Below are 8,124 nucleotides of genomic sequence, written 5' to 3'. Positions count from 1 at the left end.
TCAGTACATCACAGCACCTTCTCCAAAACTGACCATATAATCGGTCACAAAACAAGCCTCAATAGATGTAAGAAGATTGAAACACTCCCATGCATACTATGATCACCACGGTCTAAGGCTGGTCTTTAATAACAAAAATAAAAAACAAAAAGCCCATATACACATGGAAACAAAACAATGCTCTATTAAAGGATAGCAGAGTCAAAGAAGAAATAAAAAAAGAAATAAAGGATTTTCTAGAATTCAATGAAAATGAAAGCACAACATACTCGAACATATGGGAAGAAATGAAAGTGTTGAGAGCCGTTTGTGCCGCACCCAAACATGGCGCCGGTTTCCCGCCCATGACTCAGCAAACAGAGACCAAGAGACATAGTGCACATGTGCCACAGACGTCACAGCCCGCTCTCAGGGCATGCTAATGGGTTACTGGAGGGCGCACCAATCAGGTATCGACACGAGTCTCCTGGGCATATATAAGCAGTGCATTTTTCTTCCACGTGGATCCCCTGCTCAGAGTGTTGTACAATAAAGGTTGTTCGCAGAAGAATCCTGTTGTTGCACACCTTTTCCTGCCGGCAGGAAGTGGGGCATGTGACATAAAAGCAGTACTGAGAGGAAAACTCATAGCTCTGAGTGCTTCCAAAAAGAAACTGAAGAAAGTATATACTAGCAACATGACAGCAGAGTTGAAAGCTCTAGAACAAAAGAAAGCAGATACATGCAAGAGGCGTAGAAGGCAAGAAATAATCAAACACAGAGCAGAAATTGACCAAATAGAAACAAAAAGAACAATCCAAAGAAACAACAAAACCAAGAGCTGGTTCTTTGAGAAAATTAACAAGATTAATAAACCCTTACCCAGACAAGCTAGAGGGCAAATAGAGAGTATCTAAATTAACAAAATAAGAAAGGAAAGTGGAGACATAACAACTGAAAATGAGGAAATTCAAGAAATCATCAGATCCTACTACAAAAGCCTATACTCAAAAAAGCTGAAAAATCTGGAGGAAATGGATGAATTTCTAGACAGATACCAGATACTAAAGTTAAACCTGAACCAGGTAAACCAACTAAATAATCCCATAACACCTAAAGAAATAGAAGCAGTCATCAAAAGCCTCCCAACCAAAAAAGGCCAAGATCCAGATTGGTTCAGTGCAGAATTCTATCAGACATTTATTAATGACCTAATACCAATACTCTCCAAACTATTCCACAAAATAGAGTCACATGAAATACTACCTATATCATTTTTCGAGACCACAATAACTTTCATTCCTAAACCACACCAAGACCATACCAGGAAAGAGAACTTCAGACCAATATCACTTATGAACATTGATGTAAAAAATAGTCAACAAAATCCTTGCAAACCGAATCCAGGAACACATCAAAACGATCATTCACCACAATCAAGTAGGCTTCATCCCTGGGATGCAGGGATGTTTTAATATAAAAAAATCCATCAATGTAATCCACCATATAAACAAACTCAAAGAACAAAATCACATGGTCATCTCACTAGATGCCGAGAAAATATTTGACAAAATTCAACACCCCTTCATGTTAAAAGTCTTGGATAGAACAGGAATCCAAGGCCCATACCTAAACATAATAAAAGCAATATACAGCAAACCAATACCTAACATCAAACTTAAAAGGGAGAAACGTGAAGCAATCCCACTAAAATCAGGGACTAGACAAGGCTGCCCACTCTCCCCTTACTTATTCAACATAGTACTGGAAGTCCTGGCCAGAGCAATTAGACAACAAAAGGAAATCAAAGGGATACAAATTGGAAAGGAAAAAGTAAAAACATAACTGTTTGCAGATGACATGATAGTGTACATAAGTGACCCCAAAAATTCCACCAGAGAACTTCTACAGCTGATAAACAACTTCAGCAAAGTGGCTGGATATAAAATTAAGTAAAACAAATCAGTAGCCTTCCTCTACTCAAAGGACAAACATGCAGAGAAAAAATTAGGGAAAAGATACCCTTCACAATTGTCACAAACAATATGAAATACCTTGGTGTGACTCTAAGTAAGTGAAGGACCTGTATGACAAGAACTTCCAATCTCTAAAGATGGAAATTGAGGAAGATCTCAGAAAATGGAAAGATCTCCCATGCTCATGGATTGGAAAGATCAACATTGTAAAAATGGCCATCTTACCAAAAGCAGTCTACAGAATCAATACAATCCCCATCTAAATTCCAACACAATTCTTCATAGAGTTGGAAAGAGCAATGTGCAATATCATCTGGAATAACAAAAGACTTAGAATAGCAAAATCCATCCTGAACAACAAGAAAACATCTGCGGGAATCACTATCTCTGACCTCAAGCTATATTACAAGGCAATTGTGCTAAAAACTGCATGGTACTGGTACAGAGATAGGCATGTGGATCAATGGAATAGAACAGAAGATCCAGAAATGAACCCTCACATATATGGTCACCTGATTTTGACAAAGGAGCTGTAAACATTCAATGGAAAAATGACAGCCTCTTCAACAAATGGTATTGGTCCAACTGGCACTCAGCATGCAGAAGAATGAAAATAGACCCTTTTTCTTATCTCCTTGCACAAAGCTCAAGTGTAAGTGGATCACAGATCTTCACATTGAACCAGGTACACGGCAACTATTAGAAGAGAAAGTAGAGAAAACCTTAGAACACATAGGCACAGGAGAAAATTTCCTGAACAGAACACCAATGGCTCATGACTTAATGAGATTGCAAAGTTTCTGTAAGGCTAAGGACATTGTCAAGAAAACAAAACGGCAGGCAACAGAATGGGAAAAGATCTTTACCAACCCTACATCTGATAGAGGCCTAATATCCAAGGTATACAAAGAACTCAAATAGTTAGATTCCAAAGAATCAAACAACCCTATTAAAAAATGGGGTACAGAGCTAAACAAAAAGTTCTCAATTGAGGAATATCGAATTGCTGAGAAGCATCTAAGGAAGTGCTGGACATCCCTAGCCATCAGGGAAATGCAAATCAAAACAACCTCACACCAGTCTGAATTGCTAAGATCAAAAATTCAGATGACAGCAGATGCTGGCGAGGATGCGGAGAAAGAGGAACACTTCTCCACTGTTGGTGGGGTTATAAACTGGTACAACCACTCTGGAAATCAGTCTGGTGATTTCTCAGAAAATTGGACATAGTACTATCTGAAGACCCAGTTATACCACTTCTGGGCATATACCCTAGAGACACTCCAATATACAACAAAGACACATGCACCACTATTTTCATAGCAGCCCTATTTATAATAGCCAGAAGCTGGAAAGAACCCAGATGTCCTTCAGTAGATGAATGGATACAAAAATTGTAGTATATTTATACAATGGAGTACTACTCAGCTATCAGAAACAATGACTTTATGAAATTCTTAAGAAAATGGATGCATCTAGAGAATATCATCCTGAGTGAGGTAACCCACTCACAAAAAAACAGACATAATATGCAGTCACTGATAATTGGATAATAACCCCAGAAAACTCTGAACACACAGATATAACTCACAGACTATATAAAGTTCAAGAAAAACAAAGGCCAAAAAACAAAAAGAAAATGAAAAACCATTATGCTTAATTTTTACACACCAAGAAAACTTTGACTATTTCCAGGTTACATCTTGTTTTACATGTACTTTATGTTCATTGTAACTAGTAAGATTTTAATACATACTATCAAACCTTTAAAAAAAATCAAGTACTGACATAAATGTATTCATATACTTTTATGAAAAAATGCTTTTAAAATCTGTACATTTATCTTTGTTTTTTAAAATAAAGTTTTTCAATTAAAAAAAGAAAGAAAGAAAGAAAATAAACACTTTTTAACTGACTCATAGGCTGATAGCCATAAAACTCTTAGTGGATTCTTTCCTAACATGTTGGTGCACCACCTGTTGCAGTAAATATTACAAAATGAAAAGGATTGTCTCTTTACCTGCCCTGAGGTCTCACTCCTCAGGCCCGACCCTCACATGAAGCCGAGCACACCTCTGGTGTCCAGTCCAAGCCACCATGGCCCAACTCATCTGCACAACTTCCTTCCCCTGGTGGTTTACTACTGCCTGTTGTCTGCCGCTGTCCCGGGTTATTTCTGTACCCCAAAATCCCACACAAACACAACTCTACAGCCAGATAGCTTTTCCTAGAGGTCTATATGTTTGACTCTTAATCTACAAACCCTCTACACAACAAGATTATATCAAATAAACAAAGATACAAACTGCCCTTCATATAAGATGCTAGTCATATGAAATCCTTAATGTTCACAGCTATTTAACGCCAATTAATATCACCTGGGTCTAGCTGGTCCTTGAGAAACTCCACGTTACCACATTGACCTTCACCCTCCTCAGAGCTCTCAGCCCTCTCTACTTCCCTTGCCCTGCCCAGTCACTGGCTTTCCTTTATTTTACCTATTAAAATGGGAAGGTTCAGTTGGAGTCATATGACTAGGCAGCCCTTCTTGGGGAAGTGGAATTAACACTAAAATACAACACCTTCAGGACAATCTATAAAACATGTGAAAGAATGCAAGATGTTTAGAAGGAACATTAATATGACCTCACATCAGTGGAAGCTCCGGCTTTGGATCCCCTTGCTCTGACTTGCTAGTCATTGCTGGTAACAAGCATGTGCTGGTTCACCATATTTTGCATTGCTGAGATGAGCTTGTAGTGTCTTCTTAGAGAGAAACTCACCTCAAAACCTCTAGTGAGATTCATGAGGATACATGCTGCTTATCTGGACTGGGGCCCCGTTGGCAGAACTCACAGATTCTTCTGCATTGAACTGCCCTTGCTGACTTCTGTGTGGTGTCAGATCAGTGGACTGCACTGCAGCAGCTGATTCATGGTCCAGGTTTGCTAGAGGACTGTTCTGAGAACAACCAACATAGGAAATGCCTAAAGAACTATTTCTACTCAGGTCTGCTCCCACCATATCCTAATACCTTCCTTTTCCACTGTCTCTGGTGGTGGTGGGATAGAGAAGAGGTTGGACCCTTATTAATGGAGGTTACACAAAATATATGCCCACACAGAGAAATAATGGGGATTAAAGAGAAAACACATAACATGGACAGAGGTCTATTTCTGTCTGATTCAGCAATAGGATTTGGACTGACTATGCAGGGAAAGGACACAGGAGGGGCTGCTGGCATGAAGACTGGGCACAGGATATGGTACCCTATTTCCTGCCAGGAGACCATTGTGATGAGGAGGACAAGGCTGTATGATGCGGCCTGAGCCTCCCTGACACATCTCACACTGCGCTCCAGGACTCAGTGGCCTGAGAGCTTCATAGCGATTCAGGAGATGGAGAGTTTTCTCCTTCTGATGAATAGCGTTATTGACTCATGGATGAGCCCCAGCTTCATGGACATCGCAATGGACATGAGCATTACCATTATGTGTGGAGTGGGGCTCTTTTTCCTACTAATCCCGTTCCTGAGGGAGTGCCCACTGTCACCACCACCTGGGAACAAAACAGACACCCCAAAGGTGAGGAGAGCCTTGGTTCACACACAATGGAGCAGCAGATTGTTCATAATTGTTACTTTCACATTTCCTAGGAAAACAAGTTTAGAGACAATTTTGGTATTGTTTTAAAAAATATTAACATAAGAATATGTTCTTTTGTTTTAATCTCCGTTATGTGATATGGGGCTGCTTCAAGTTGTCCATAGCAGCTGAGTATGACTTGTTTCATGTTCAAGCTGGGGCATTATTTTGCCAGCATCTGATAGTTTCCATGTTCCTGTGACATTTGGAATTCTGGGGACTTTTCAGAGAATATATAAATGCTCGGTCCTTGGGAGACATGGTGGGTTACCCCTTTGTTGTTCACTGCTATCACTTGCTAGTGTTTGTGGTTCTTCAGTAGTTGTGTGCACAGAATAGAGAAGAAAAGGTGTTTGATATTCTGACAGTGAAGGTGAAACTTTTCCAAGGAGCTCAACCCACTGAAACCACAGAAAATAGTCTGACAATGACTTCCCTCCCTTTCTCCTCTATCTTTCTCTCCTACCTAGTGTTAGGGATAGAATGGGTAAAAGAAAAGGGCGTAGAAGGGTGGAAGAAAGACAAACTTAAAGAAGATAATGTCTAGCTACAGACAGGTAAGGGGAAATCTCCACAGCATCTGATGTGGCCAACATGCAAGGAAGAGGTGAGATTGGCTCTGAGGTGACTGCCCGAAGTTCTCAGACCATATGTTCAAGGAGGCAAAGAGGGCATTATGGACGAGTGATGCTCCGTGGACAGACTACATTTCTAAGTTGGTGGGGACACAGGACAAGCTCAGGGAAAGATCATCTGTCCTCTCTTAGACCCTTCCTTTTGTTTGGGTTGATCTGATGTGAAGCAGGCGATGAGACCAAGGGCCTCAGACTAGGGCTTGAGTCTCCTCTGCTCTGAGGAAGCAAATATCACCTAACAGCCCAGAGGCAGCTGCCAAGCTCAACCTTGGGTAGGCTCCTGTCTGAAAAGCACTGACTGAGGACATCCGTGGTAAATGTGGTCTAGACTGCTCCTCCTCCTGTTTTTCCTACAAGTTGATACGGAAATGTGTTTATCCACAGTGTGGATGAGTCAAGGAGGGATGAGAGGGAGCTTTATGTGATCCATGAGCACAGAGAGCAGGCAGCTTGTCTACCAGAGAGAGGATGGAGGGACCACAGCTCATGTGTTGTTTCTATCTGGCAGGATGTGAAGAGGGGGCAGAGCAACGCCAGGAAGAAAACTGCTGCTGGAAAAGGTAGGCTTCAGCTTTCCTGTGTAAAAATTCCCTCTAGCCTACCCAAGTAAAGAGGACATGATCTGCTGTAAAGAAGAAGGGGCTTCTGGGAATAAAAATTAGAATTATGGGTCCCACAGGTTCTGTGATAGAAAGGAGCTGAGTTTGGACTGGGCTGGGTACTATACAGGGGTGGGCTGTTCGAGGCACAGCAATGATGCTACGGCACTGTATAGGGGACCCAGGTCCACCTGTCAGCAGGTACATTCAATGTTCCCAGCTGCATTTCTCCTTTAGATAACTGACCCTGTGCCCATTACAGGGGTGTAAGTGGAATTACACAGGTTGGGGGAGGATCAAGGAAAGTGTAAATGAAGAGATGAAGTTCCTTTATTTACCTTGCTCACGTTCAGTATTCTGTCCTTGAACTACGGTGGTTGAGCATTAGAGTCTTAGCATAAACAGTCATAAGAGAGTTGTCTCACTCTTGTGTGTTTGCATTCCCTGTCATACCTCCAGGTCATAGAGATGGTGGGAAAAATGTGGAAGAGACCAAGATTCCATCACAGTCTATGGAAATGTAAGAAATCTTTGTATTGTGAAATTTTGAATAACAGATTGTAAGCTCAGGGTTTGAGGATATTCATACTGAAGATGCTATGCAAGGTCAGATTTGAAGACAGCCCTGTTGGATAGGACACTAAGGGATTGGGATGTGGAAGCAGTGAAGGGACTATAAGAGTATAAGTGCCAGATTTACAGATACTTGATCCTCTGCTTTGGGCTGATGCTTTGCCTCCTGTCTTTTGCAGTTTTGTGCCACAACCTCTTTGGAACCCTAATCAGAAACTGAATCACCTACTGCTCACTCAGATGTTGTCTTACCTCAAGGTCCTGGAGGGTCTTATACTGAAGAACTTTTATGGACTTTTCTGGGGCGCATCCTCTATTTTCTCTGAATCAGTTTCGACTTCTGCCCATGTCTTCAGAAGCCCTTCTTTAGCAGAATGTAAATGCATGAGGTTTGTTGATGCCTGTGGTCCTGCCCAAGCTCTATCCCAGGCTCAAGGACCTTCACAACATAGGCCATTGCCTCACCAAATTGTGACTCCAAATGTAGTAGATGTGAAACAGTTGCAACAAAAGAAAATCCTCCAAAGCTCTACACCAAAACAAACTCCTCGTTTCAACAGAAGGGCCTATGAAGTATCATGTCCTTCCACTGAGAGAAGGATGCAGGCATCCCCCCCACCTGAAAGCCTGCCCTGGAAACATGCACTAAATTCAAAAGACACCAAGGATTATGATAACCAAAAATATCAGAAAGCCATTAGCAAGCACACTGGAAACT

This window comes from Micromys minutus, assembly GCF_963924665.1.
Source record: "Micromys minutus genome assembly, chromosome: 1".
Lineage (NCBI taxonomy): Eukaryota > Metazoa > Chordata > Mammalia > Rodentia > Muridae > Micromys > Micromys minutus.
This window is presented reverse-complemented; position numbering follows the sequence as displayed.